The 13,902-nt window shown below is 46.0% G+C and overlaps 1 protein-coding gene across 7 annotated transcripts in view; it reads left to right on the forward strand.

The window, feature by feature from the left end:
- The first annotated feature begins 1,548 nt into the window (after positions 1 to 1,548).
- Positions 1,549 to 13,902, forward strand: part of Obsc (Obscurin) — a 153,097-nt gene continuing 140,743 nt past the window's right edge. For all 7 annotated transcript variants that reach the window (XM_077646463.1, XM_077646467.1, XM_077646468.1 and 4 more), the window contains exon 1: positions 1,549 to 1,763. The gene's annotated coding sequence lies outside the window, so the exon portion shown is untranslated. The remainder of the gene's footprint in view (positions 1,764 to 13,902) is intronic.

Genomic DNA, 13,902 nt, shown 5'->3' on the forward strand with positions numbered 1-13,902 from the left:
ACTTTTTGCTTGACTTACACATTTCCTAAAGCAGCGCTGTATCGTCTGCTCTGGAGACAGCAGTTTATTTTGCTGTTAGGTTTTTTCGGACTTTCTTTGTTGTAAGTGGCTGTAGCCGCGTATGCTAGCGTTTGTCTGTTCTGGCATATTATTGCTAGCATTACCAAGAGTTCTGTGAAATGTCTTCAGGCGAGGAGCGAAAATTGTCGAGATAAATACTGCGCTATTCATTGTGCCGCATATTTCGTAGCTAAACAACGGCACCATATCTATGAATTCATTGTGCCCAATGGTTCTGTACGGATTCAAAAACGCCATTTTTCGCTTTGGTTTTTGTTTCATTTGTTTTCTACAGGAATATTAGCATCACTAGATAAACTCGAAAGCGGAATAGGTATTGCACATATACTTTATTTTTATTATTTTTCTTGTAAAACATCCACCGTAACGACACCAAATTGCGATTATCAGTCTGGTTTTCTTCCGAATCTGCCAAATACTCACAGTGATTAGACGCGAAAGGTCCCGCATGCGAATATGCGATAATGCGTAAGTAACGAGCAACTGTATGCAGAAGCCTTAAGACACCTTAGCGTACGTTTTCAACGTAGTTCCGATTAGAGTTAAGAATTCTCGATGTTACAAGTTGAAGCATATGTACACACAAATCATTTCTTCAAATGCGCAGCCTTCGCCAAGCTGCCCGCTTGCAGGGTTTTGCCGTCGAGCCTGTAGGAGGGCACTTGCTGCTCCTAATCCCTGGAGTGTGAGCAGACCTCTCGTCCTCAACCCAGAGGTACTCCTGAAATTCAGGGATGCCTAAAACATACCGTTAAACGACTCACGAAGGAACCTTGTGGGCGGGACACTTTTGGCAAAGGCTGCACATGCGTAAGCGCAGCCGTGCATAGTATGCAAATATGAAAAGAACACACACTCCTGGTATGCACGTGTTAATTCGTACACTCACGCATGCAGCACACACCCGCATGCATCGACCCATGAATACATACGTGCCTGAAAGCATTCACTCATGCATTCATTCATTCGCATCAACCACGGACGCCACGATCTCGTGCACAAGCAAGGTGGCTGTCGTAGTGCCGCATCCTCGGCAAGGGAGGCGTTCTGCGCCCCATCGAAGAAGCCCGGAAGCTCGTCGGCAGCGGAGCGGTGGCAGGTGCGGAGGGCCGCCCCTTTCGCTCGCCAGCGTCGCGTACGCATTGCGGGGGCGAGGGCGGGCGGCGGTTACAGTGGGTGCCTGACCATACGCCGGTGGCGGCAAATGGCTGCCGCGCCAAAGTGGCCGGCCGTGAGCCGGCGCGAGCTGCCGACCAACCAGCCGAAATCTGTTGGCTTCCCAAAATACGCGCAGAATGAAACGCAAGACCCGGCCTGTGAGGCACCACCTAAAATAGACCGCTCCAGGCCTAGACGTAAGGCTGATGTCAGGCCGTCGGAAAATAGCCGCTAGTCGGGAGAGCCGAGGGTCGTCTCTGTTTTGCCCTCCTCCGCTCTGACCCTCCTCGAGGATCCCGGGACCGCCCCGGCTGCTCCAAATCTGGCTCGAAGCGGCAAGGAAGCAGGCACCGCCGCAGACGCAGTGCCCGTCTTTGCTAAGCCTAAGTCGTGCGGCCGTCCCCGCGGCCAAAGCTCAGGACAACACCGGCGCTGCTGCGCGCCGACTGCGGCCGACTCGGTCTGCGTGCTGTGGGCTTGTCGAATGTGCTGGATTTCCTCGCGTCGCCCCAACGGACCGCAAGGTGAGGGACGCTCTCCGCGCGCGCAGGTGCCCGCCGCCGGGCTGCTCGCCGCTGACCCGAGGTACGCTGTCAGCCACTGACAGCAGTGTCTTGGGCTGCTGCTGCTCGAGCCTTTGTGTGCCCCCCGCCGCCGCGTGGACGCTGCTGCGTTGTTTGCCTTGCGTTCGGCGGCCGCGCAGCCGGCCTCCCCCTCTGAGCAGCCCGGGGCTTCTCGCGTGTTTACACTGTTATGGATGAGAGGCGGTATTCTCGGAGTCAGTGCGCGACCAAACGGCCCTGATATATTGACACGCGTTTTCAACGGCAACTACGCTGCCCAGTAAAGTGCCGCATAAACTCTTTCGGTGAATTGGCCCTAGTGTTTTTAAACTTGTCTGAGTACGGTGATAACGCCTTATTTTCATTGATCGGCGTGTAAGTACGTTCTTGCTAGTTACGTAAAACGAATGGAGTTCACCTTTTCCTCATCCATTACTACTAGGCCTACTTATTTTCGCTGGTAACTGTGCGCACTGACATTAAATAAATCGCGGTACGATACCTTTTATTACCATCCGTGGTAGTGCTGTGAGCGTGTCTTGCCCATAAATATGTAGTCACAACACGTAGTAGGCATGCATTTGGTTGGTGCTTTTTTATGCACTTGAGTAGTGATGCAGACCATGAGTGCTATTTTTCGCAACGCCATACTGTTGGAAATAAGTTAAATCTACGGTCTCGGTTAAATCCTGCTAAAGGTCATCGCTCGCCCTTTCATTCTTGCCGAGTCCTGCATTGTTATCTTGGCAGTGATGATGTGGCAACATTCTCTTGTCAAGGAATGAACAATGGTGCCGCTTTCACGTCTTTGCTCGTTAGGCTCAAATATATCTTCAAGCATCTCCGCCATCTTTACACTGCAGCTCAGGACAAAACATTGTTTCTGTTGCTAAGCTTAAGAATAATTCCCACGCATAACGGTTTGCTTTGATGCTGCATTTTTCATTCAAATGCGCAACACAAAGTAGCCCAGTTCCTTTCAGACAGAGCTACCCTGGCATTTTGACCATGTAGTAAAAAGGTGCACGCTGTGTTGTACTAGTTTGTTTTGAATATATATAAACAAACGGCGTCTCTGCAGCGTCGAGAGAGTGCTGAAAATATTAAAAAGAATAATCATGCGCAGCTTGCGCTGCAGCCTAGACAACTTGTACTATCTTAGAATACCTGAAGACTAATCGAATGCATTGTTCGTTTTGTTCTTGTCATACTGGGCAGGGAGTTATGACGACTAAACTTAGTCTGTTAGTCTGCTTAAAAGCTCGATCATTAGACTACTTTGCTTGGCGGTCGTTATATCGTCTTCGTGGATATATTCAGCTAATACGCATGTGTATTTGCAACGAGAAAGCAAAAGTTAAAATTTTGGTCGGTCTAAGCCTTCACTGTTTAGTCTTTCTTAGTTTGCACGAAAATAGATTTGAGACATCCAAAGCCGCGCCTACGTATAGATGGGTTCCTGGCCTCAATCATGCACGCATTTCCCAACCGATACACTCACGTGACCTTTTTTAAATTAATTACATTTGCAAAGGCAGCTGTATTCCACACAATTTCAAGATTCGAAACTAACGCACCCACTAACTTTGCTTGTTTTATCATGGGGAAACGTGGCTTCCTACCAAGTCAGATTTAGAGACGCCGAAAGGTTCACTTGGCAGTGTACCAGCTGAAATACTAACGTGTCATGCGTTATTGTGGACAAAGTAATGCCCTTGAATTTATTCTTTTGTTATCCTAAAGATAGTGACGGGACTTCGTCGCGTCTGCTCTCATATGAGGCCGCTAGGCAAGTAGCAGAAATTGCTCGCAGTTAGTCTGGAGAACTTTGCTTACACTTCGCGCTTGTAAGTGTAACTTTTTTACTCTAAGCGATTAATCGACGGAAAGTTTCCCACTTAAAAGAGTTACTTCAATCACTGAGGATATTTAACATTAAAATATTTATCGGGGCAAAACCGCAGTTTGCGTCTATGGGCGCACTAAACCTCCACTCGAACGCTCCTGGTTCACTTCGACCGCCGCGGTAGTGTGCTCCCTGAACAGCAGATATCAGACTTGTTCCTCTGTAATCGAATTTCTTAGGCAATTTTCTCACTTTTGTGAGCATATGTTTTCAGAAATGAAACGAACCAAGTAAGGAATGAGTTTCAGCAATAACAAAACCTGCTCCATATGCACACTGCAAGCGTTTTGAAATCGATTTTTTTTTTAAATCGACGTTCTCAAAGTTAATTCCTGAGCCCATCGTTGATGTGGAGTCCAATTCTAGAGTTTTTTTGTATTAATGAAAAGGCCCACTTGCTTTCTTTATTTTAGTTTTTATTGTGACGCACAACAAACTCACCACAAGGTGACTTGGCTCTTTCTCTGTCGACCTCGCAGAGAACGAGACACCCACTTCGCATTCTTTGCATTTATATTTTGCGCCTTTTACGAAAGCTTCAACTTATGTTCAGAATGAGGGAAGGAATGCATGCGCGTCTGCCCCGATAAATATCTCACCGATGGACGGCTGCCAAATCTAGCGTGTTAAAGTAACCTCTTGAGGGAACATTGCACACGCATTGGCTCCATGCACGTAACCGTGCGCGGTAAACACAAGAGCTGTTTTTCCTTTTTCTTGTGCTTACCGCGGGCGTCCAGCCTCCCCGCTATAAAAAAGTGCGGCAGGTATTTCTGTTCGCAGTGCTGTGCTTCTCCGCCTAGCTGTGTTTTCTGTTAGTGAAACCGAACACTGGCCGCTTTCTTTACCGCCGGCTTTTTGCCCCGCTAGAAAAGTAGCGTGAAGCGTCAACGAGGCTGCAGCCGCGGGCGTAGCAACACGGGCCGGCACACTCTCCGGGGTTAAAAAGAGATCTGGAGCGCACCCGTATTTTTGGCAGCGCCCAGTGGCAGGCCTGCGGCTGAATGCGAGGCGTGTCACGATATGAAAGACCCAGTAATAGCCCGTTCAGGCCAGGCGTTTGCGGGGGAGATGCTGAGCGGCCTTCGCCATCTGGAGCGTGACCAGCTCGTGCAAAAAAAAAAAAAAAAACTCCGCGCAGGCAGATCAGGGCGCCAAGGTTGGGCGCCTTGATAACGGCGGTGGCGACCAATGAGCGAGAGCGCTGTCCTTTGCCCGCTGCGCAGGTTCAGGCTGAGCCGGGCCGCCGAAAGACTGAATCGCCACGCACGTTTTATTATCAACTTTTTTTTTTCGAAGACATCATTGCTCTTTATGGATCCCTTCTTTCATGGTAATATTTTTCCTATCCTGTGGCGCTAGCTAGGAGGCGCGGTTGGCACCAATGAATCACGAAGCCTTTTCCCGTTTTTGTTTCTATTTTATCAAATAATACCCGTTAAGTGTGCGCATACGAAACTAGATACCTCAGAAAGTGGTAGTGTCATGCAGTCATTTACTGTTTCCGTGCATAGATGGGCCTTCTGCAATAACGAGATCAGGTATCAAACACCGTAATGCGTAGAGAAACAAGGACGCTACCCCCTCCCCCTCTTTCCTTTCCTAAAGGCTTGGCGATGACGTCAAATTTTCATTCATAGCGCATATATATATTGGACAGCCGTCGCCGTAGCTCAGTTGGTAGAGCACCGGACGCGATATTCGGAGGTCGTGGGTTCGGATCCCACCGGCGGCATGGTTGTTTTTCCTGCTGCTTTATAAGTAATTTTCTTTAAGCAATTTATTAATCTAAGTATTATTATCCCACTCATAAGCATAACACATTAAGAAAAAAAAATTAACGTTCCCCTATGCACCTTGGTTTCGGTGACTGTTGGCCCCCTTCATATATATATATATATATATATATATATATATATATATATATATATATATATATATATATATATATATATATATATATAGACAACGATACACGCTCCATCACGAATTTTTGTTTTTAATATGTAAGCGTACCGGCGTACAACGCCTTGGCGCTTGACTAAAATGGTACAGCTCTATCTGACGAAAGCAGAACTGCACAGGGTTGTCTACATCGCATTGTGAGTCCATTTCGCTCCACTTTTACTTTCCCTGGGTGCTCTGTTCTCTGCAAAAGGTGGCTCTGTGACGAAGTAGCAACTTGGATGCTTTAGTGAAAAATAGGTCTGCTCGCCGGCAACGACCTTTTTACCTTCTCTTTTAAATTCTGCAGTACTCCTCCAAGGTTCAGGCTTCAGGCCGCAAAAATTGGCAGGAACATAAAAAGAACTTCAAAAAGTTCGCAAAACTATATGTCTTCTTAACATGTGTGTGGAGAAGTATTACGAATTATATAAATACGCGCAGTATCATCGCATAATTGCACTCATAAACTGCAGTGGACAGTGCAACGCTGTTGCATAAAGGCGTTTACCATCCTATAGAAGGACCCGCAACTGCTGGAAAATTGAAGGGAAGTGGTGAGCAAGTACATGTTTCAGTCGTGTTAATGCTATAAGCATTATTTTTTTATTGAATGAATGAAACAAGACTCGTGTATGAAAGTAATGTTTAATATGTCTGCAAGGCAAAAAAAAAGAAAGCGCACGAGATTACTATTTGACAGAAAACAGCATACCTAAATGGCGCAATGCATGAGAGTGCGCTAACAAGCTCAGCTTGTCTGTCATTACGTCCCCATAAAGCCTGAAATTACTACATACTAGTTTTCTAAAAAGAACTTTTCTGTGATGAAAGAGAAGCTTAGTGTAAAGCGAAACCATGTCTGCATCAGCTGGAGCAGAAAATGTTGTGTCTTTCCTCTAAACTATGAATTAAACTGATGTGTTTGTTGCAGCAGTAGTTCTGCTGCAAAGCTCTATGGTTTGAAACAGATTTTGACTTGTTAACTTTTCAGTTTAAAACATAGGAGGTATACTATTGCTCTACGCCCGCAGTACTGCACTGTTCACAGAAGGTCTTGATTACGATGGAAAGTGCAAGCCTACATGGGAGCCCATAGTCCTTCACGGACAATAGTACTGCCTAGGCTGAGTGCAAAGAGGTTCCGACTTGTTTGAATGCCCCACTAATAAGGATTTGGCAAGGGCGACGAAACGCAAAGGAAAGTATATCAAAAAGTTATGCTCTGTGCGCATGCTATCGTCCGCACAAGCCTGTAGAGTTCAACTGTGGAAGTGTCTTCGGTTACCTATTGGACCAATGAAAGGTGGAGCGCTGCCATAAAATTTCTGAATGAAAACCGCAGCTCGATGTGAGTCGACTTTTCATAAATTGTCACGGCTTAAGAACGATGGTCAAGGGGCGGGAAAAATAGTACAATGACACCGATCGAAAAGACAGCGAGGAGTACTGCACAGTTCTTACGTTATTTGCTCTTTAGTTTTTGTGCGTATGTTTTTGTGCTGCTTTCGTCTGCCGATGCTAAAAAAACAAGCCTGACTTCAATACTTTTATCTGTTTTTCAAGGATCTTGTCCATCATGGTGGGCGCAAACAGAAGCGGGTAAATATTTTTCCGCACAGGAATCTCAAGACGCAAACAACGTTTCCAACATTTCGTTGTCGTTGGAACGCGTTCACTTCGACGAAGCCGCATGGCACAGCAGTCGGCGACCGTGCAACTAAGATTGTCAACACTAGCTAGCGCATACCACGTATCGAGCTCGAGATTTCCACGGATATTTCGGGGGATAGCTTTACCTGCCAGCAGTGTTCGCTCGACAGGCAAGAGACTTGTTTCATGTGCGCTGGTGGGAAAACCACCTCACACCGTATTTGCAACATGCAGACTCTGGCGGAGTGGCATGCGTGTTGATGGACGCTCGACGCTGCTTTGACGTTACGTCACACAGGTGCTGAAACACCTGTCCCCTTGTCACTTAGTTTCTTGCTGCGACGCGTCAGAATCATCGAGGCTCGAAAGAGCTTTAACGACAGGTATTCTTTTCTCTTGGCTCTTTCAATGGCCGTTAGCACAGACAGCGTGATGTGAACGGGCAAGCTGATGTCACCACTGTGCAGCCATTCACATTTTATTTGGGGCAGAGAAATGAAAGGCTATAAAAAAGCAGAAGATTTGAGAAACATTTCTAAAGTTGTCAGCTACATACTGAGACGCGATAAAGGTATCCAGGTGTTAGAGCATATGTTACAAAGTGTTGTTATGCAACTGAAGCTGCATATGTCATCGGTCCGAACCCCTGTCGCAAACTAGCCTCCAACTTGACTAGAACATGTAAGCTATATTCAGGGAGAAATGTTATGACACCACCCGGAACGCTGTACGATGAAGGGTTGCTCAAAATTTTCGTGCGAATGTAGTCGCGAATGCCGCCAGCCAGTGATGCCATCGCTGTAAGTTGATCTACACCTTCATGGATTAGGAGGTGGTGATTAGGGATATGTTCTTAAAACCTAAGTGTAGCTTACTTGTGAGGGCGTCTGATCTCTTTGCAATCATGCCATGTGACTTGGTATGACTTCATATTACAGCGTTGTTACGTGGCTTGGTATGGCGTCGCATTACATAGTTGTCACGTCACTTGGCATGATGTCATATTATATCGTCGTCACGTGATTTGGTATGACGTTGATTCGTGATGTAGCATGGTGCAGTTTTCTGTGGACACGTTTTGCGGACAAATGACCTTGAACTGAGCTATATGATTCTTTCGCATTAATGAAGATATTGCTCGTGCCTGGCTGAGTGGCATTCTTTTCGGCGCTAGGACAATTTATTTTACCTGAACACATTTCTTATTGTGTAAATAATTTGTATATATTACTTCTCCGCCTATCCTCTCTTCCTGTCCTCTCACCTCTTTCACCTCATTTCTCCATTCTGCCTGCTATCGTTTATTTCCGCTTCCCCAGCTCAGGTGCTTTAGTATCGATGGCAGATGCCGGGGCTAACAAAAATCTTTTCCTTCCTTTTTGCTATTATTTTAATAAAAACCACTACCACCACCCCCACCACATAATTGAAAAAGGACAGCAGCTAGTATGGAGATCAGTGAAACATGGCGGAAAACTCCACGAGAAGCTCTAGCCAACAATAGAGACATTTAGTACAACGCACACTGCAGTTTACCAATATCCCTCGAGAGAAAAGTGTACAACAGCTGCATCTTGCCGGTACTCACCTATGGGGCAGAAACGTGGAGGCTAACGAGGAAGGTTCAGCTTAAGTTAAGGACAACGCAGCGAGCTATGGAAAAAAAATGATAGGTGTAACGTTGGGAGACCGGAAGCGGGCAGAGTGGGTGAGAGAACAGACGCAGGTAAATGACATCCTGGTCGGAATCAAGAGGAAGAAATGGGCTTGGGCAGGGTATGTAATGCGAAGGCAGGATAACCGCTTGTCCTTAAGGGTAACGGAGTGGATTCTATCAGAAGGCAAGCGTAGCAGGAGGCGGCAGAAAGTTAGGCGGGCGGAGGAGATTAAGAAGTTTGCGGGGATACGGTAGCCGCAGCTGACAAAGGGCAAGGTTAATTGGAGATACATGGGAGAGTCCTTCGCTCTGCAGTGGGCGTGGTCAGGCTGCTGCTGCTGCTAATGATGATGATATGCCGCGTGCCGCCCAGCCTGACGCGCAGATCGTCCTGAGGGGGGCAGGTGGCACCAGGTGTTGGCACACAACTGCTGCCGCATGAAGACCATCTGCGCATGCGCGGTAGAGCCGTGCGGTACGCTGTACTAAAAGCTGTGGAGTGCACAAGTCCCTTCGTATGGAGGAGGGGTGACGTTTATGGTTGAGCAAGGAACAGTACGGGGCAATGCGGATTGTAGGAGCCAGTGCCCCCTCCCCTTTTTTTCCTGTGCATTCCTGTTACTAACAGTTTCTACAACCCATCACAAGCGCATTTAATGGTAATAGTGGCATAACGATGAAATGGCTCAACACAAATCAGGAATATCTGCGCTAGGAACAACTTCTGCTTTGGCTGTGTCGAACAGCGACAGAGTAAGGGTGGTGTCAGACACTGCCCGCGTATACCGGATCCTACCGCTTATACCGCACACTATATCCTCTCGTACCAAATCATACCCGCTTCTCTCACAAGACCCACTTTCTCATTTTTTTTTTTTGCCTGCCGCATAGCTACACGGTGAAAATATCAGCACTTCAGTTACTGTGGCTGAAATTCCTTCTTAAAGGCGCGGGGTCCACATGGACTGTTGCTTTAGGCGCTACTAACATCCAAGAAAACGCATAGAGGCAAAAAATCAATTATCTTTTAGGGAAAAAAATGTTTGCACTGTAAGAGTGGTTTATTTGGTGACGCTGGAGCGATGGAAGCAGCGGTGAAGCAGTAGTCAGGCCGAGAAGGGTCTCATTCGGAGCGATGGCAATGCGGCTGGGCTAATGCCCATCTTCCTCTTCATAACACTACTAATTCTCCATTGATCAACACCACAAATTAAACAAAAAGATAAGAACAATCCTCTATGCTTTCATGGGTTTCAGTGACTTTTGGCTTTCTTCATATATAATAATTACAACGCCACATAAGGAAGCATAAATTGCAACAAGCTTCCAACGCTCAGTTCACTACGGAGGAAGGATTACTTGATCATTTTGTGATGCACGTTGGAAAATCAGGAATACTTTGCGTCGTATCTTGAGGAGGATATTTGAAATCAAAACATGATTTGGTGAATAATTTTCACGCGCAAAGAGTAACACCGCGGGCTATCAGGCCAGTCGCAGTGGAGGGCTCCGGATGTATTTCAATCATTTAGACTTCTTTAACGTGCACCGAAATGTCGGCACACAGGCATTTTTGCATTTGCGCCCGCTGCTTTCGGGATTGAACCTACGAACTCGTGCTGAGCAGCTGAATGATACAGGCACTGAGCCACCGCGATACGCTCAAATCGAAACATGCACGCTAATTGTTTGTTTAATAGCTTCGGATCACAGGCAAGGCAGCAAATTTAACCGTGGAGATGAAAACCAAAGCGCAGATGCGTTTCGCACCTACACTGGGTGCCATTGTAAACAATTAAGGCAGTAGGACGCCATGTGTCGCAAAAATCTTGCGTAAAGCGCCCCTTTGTGCAACGGTATAAATGGACCCCGGTTCACTGAAAGGCCACCGCTCGCCACAGTTCTCGTTTCGTCGCTGCAAATCCTTACATTTAGTGCATTGAGAGCGTCCTAGATGACCGATGCATTCCGTGCCTGTAACAACAACTATTTGGCAAGGCACTCTGCACCCCACTCTGTCAACTGTGCCCTCTGCGTAGTGCCCAGCTACAGTAAATACTGTTAGGGAAAAAGAGCGCTAAGAAGAATCGCGTATTTCACGGGAAAACAAATAATAGCAGAGTGACGAATGGATCATGAGGTGGTTTGGAGATCATCGTGTAATGATCGACAATACCTGAAGTACCCGTCGCCTAAATTAAAATATGTGTTGTAGAGAACATGTTGCTTGCATTGCTGCTGACATTGACGTTTGACTTGTGGGGGACACTAAAATTTGGCTTACAACCACTTTGATGAAGAAATAAGAGAACGGAAATTCAAGATCAAGACCAGATTTAAAAAAGATTCCAACACTTGCCAATAGATTAAACTGCTTTGTAACGCTTGCTGTCGCTGACAAATGAAGCTTGAAATGGACAAGACCCTGCTAAGTCCAGGTAATTTCCTTCAAAAAGTACGTTTTATTACAAGCATGGTAGTGTCTCCGGGAAGAAACTAGTAAGGGAGAAGCACACGAACGAATTAGCGGTAAGCGGCAAAGTATAAGAATTGAGGATCTGTCTGCAGAGCAGAGTCCGTTTTAACCGAGTACGATGACATTAGTGTTAAAGTGATTAATGATACTTTCACAAATATCATTACGAAGTGCTCAATAGAAGTAGGGGTAGAGGGTACTGACAAGCTACAGCACTGACAGGGTACTGACAAGCTTTCTCAGGAGTAGAAAGATGCGATTAAGAATCGCGAAAGTATGATACCCTCTAACCCAATAGAGGGCCGCCAAAGTAGTTCAGGGGTTATGATGCTCGGCTGCTGTCTCGAAAGGCGCGGATTCGATCCCGGCTGCGGCGATCGCACTTCGGTGGAGGCAAAATGCTAGAGGCCCGTGTACTGTGCGATGCCGGTGTACGTTAAAGAACCCCGTATGGTCGAAATTATCCGCAGCCCTTCGCTACGGCGTCCTTCATAGACTGAGTCACTTTGTGGTGTTAAACCAGATAGAACCAAACCAACTATTAGAATTATTAGAATACAACTGGCGGAACAAAGCTAAGCAATAAGTGTAAGGTAACCGAAATAATGAAGTATGATATGCAGAGAATCAAGCATGCTCTATTGGCATTGTCATTACCAATATCGAAAGTGTACTGAAATTAACCGCGGAATTCTACACATATCTATACAGTAGCCGGAATAATCAGGATGCTAATAACGCAGGCAGTGGTGTGGAGCAATTGCAGATCCCGCTGGTAAAGAAAGAGGTATAAAAAAAAAAACCTTCACGCAACTGCAGATCTATTGAAGAATGATGGGGTGATTGTGCTAAAAAAACTTGCCACCCTGTATACGCACTGTCACACGGCCGCGAGCATACCGGAACCTTAGAAGAACGCTGTATCTTAATGCATAAGACACGCGATATCAAGGACTTGAAAAACTTTACGCCGATAAACTTTAGTGTTAATGTAATACCCTATGTAATACCCTCGTTAGGAGGGCCTTTAGGGGTATCTTTAAATAAATAAATAAATAAATAAATAAGACACTTACTAAGGTAATCGCTAATAACATTAGAGTAACCTTAGACTTCAGTCAACGTAAAGACCAGGCTGGCTTTCGTAAAGGCTACTCGACAATAGACGGTATTCACAGCATCAACCAGGTGATACAGAAATGCGCAGAATATGACCATCCTTTATATATAGCTTTCTTTTATCACGAGAAAGCATTTCATCCAGTCAAAACCTCAGCAGTCATGCAGGCATCGCGAAGCCAGGGTCTAGAATAGGTATATGCAAAGGCACTGGAAAATATCTACGACGGATGCGCAGCCACTATAGCCTTCCTAAGGGAAAGTGGTAAAATTGCATTCAGGAAGGCTTTCAGGCAGGGAGACACAATATCTCCAGCACTATTCACTGCGTGTTTGCAGGAGTTGCTCAGGAAACTGGGTTAGGAAGACTTGGGGATAAAAATTAATGGCGAATATCTTAGTAATCCCTGACATTGCCACATCGATGGCACTGCCTTGATAAGTAAATCAGGGGACGAATTGTAAAGCATGATTGAAGACCTAGGCAGTCAAAGCAGAACGGTGGGTTTAGAAAGTAGTATGAAGAATTAAAATAATGTTGAATAATCTCGGAAGGGTACAACAGTCTACTACAGGAATACAGGAAGCGAAGCATTGGAAGGGATCAGTGAATACATCTACCTTAGGCAAGTAGTAACCGCTGACCCGGGCCACGAGAGTGAAATAACTAGGAGAATAAGGATGTGGTGTAGTGCATTTGACAGGCACTGTCAGGTCATGAATAGTATCTTACCAGTACGCCTCAGGAAGACAGCATACAACAGTTGTATATTGCTAGTGCTTACGTACGAGGCAGAAACCTGCAGGTTAACAAAAAGGCTTGAGATTAATTTCAGGACAGCGCAGTAACATATCGAAAGGAAAATTATAGGTGTAACGTAAGGAGACAACAAAAGCGCAGGGTGGGTCAGGGAACAAACGCGAGTTAATGTCACTAGTTGAAACCAAGAAGAAATGGGCATGGGCAGGGCATGTAATGCAAAGGCAAGATAACCGCTGGTAGTTAAAGGCAACAGACTGTATTTGAAGAAAAGGCAAGGGTAGCAGAGTGGCAGAAAGTCAGGCGGCTGGATGAAATTAGGAAGTCTGCGGGGGTAAAGTGGCCGCAGCTGGCACAGGAGAGGGTTAATCGGGGGTGAATGGGAGAGACCTTTTTCCTGCTGTGGATGCAGCAGCAATTTATCCTGCAGCAGCAGCATGCAGCAGCAGCAGCATTTTTGTTTGACAATTTTTTTCCTGTCAGGAAGACGCGGTATTAGGATTTATGCTAAAATCTTATTTTTCAGTAAATATTACTTTGAGTTCATAGAACGAATTAAATTCACTTTTCTTCGGCAACGTCCCG

This window comes from Amblyomma americanum, chromosome 1 (genome assembly GCF_052857255.1).
Source record: "Amblyomma americanum isolate KBUSLIRL-KWMA chromosome 1, ASM5285725v1, whole genome shotgun sequence".
NCBI classification, from domain to species: domain Eukaryota; kingdom Metazoa; phylum Arthropoda; class Arachnida; order Ixodida; family Ixodidae; genus Amblyomma; species Amblyomma americanum.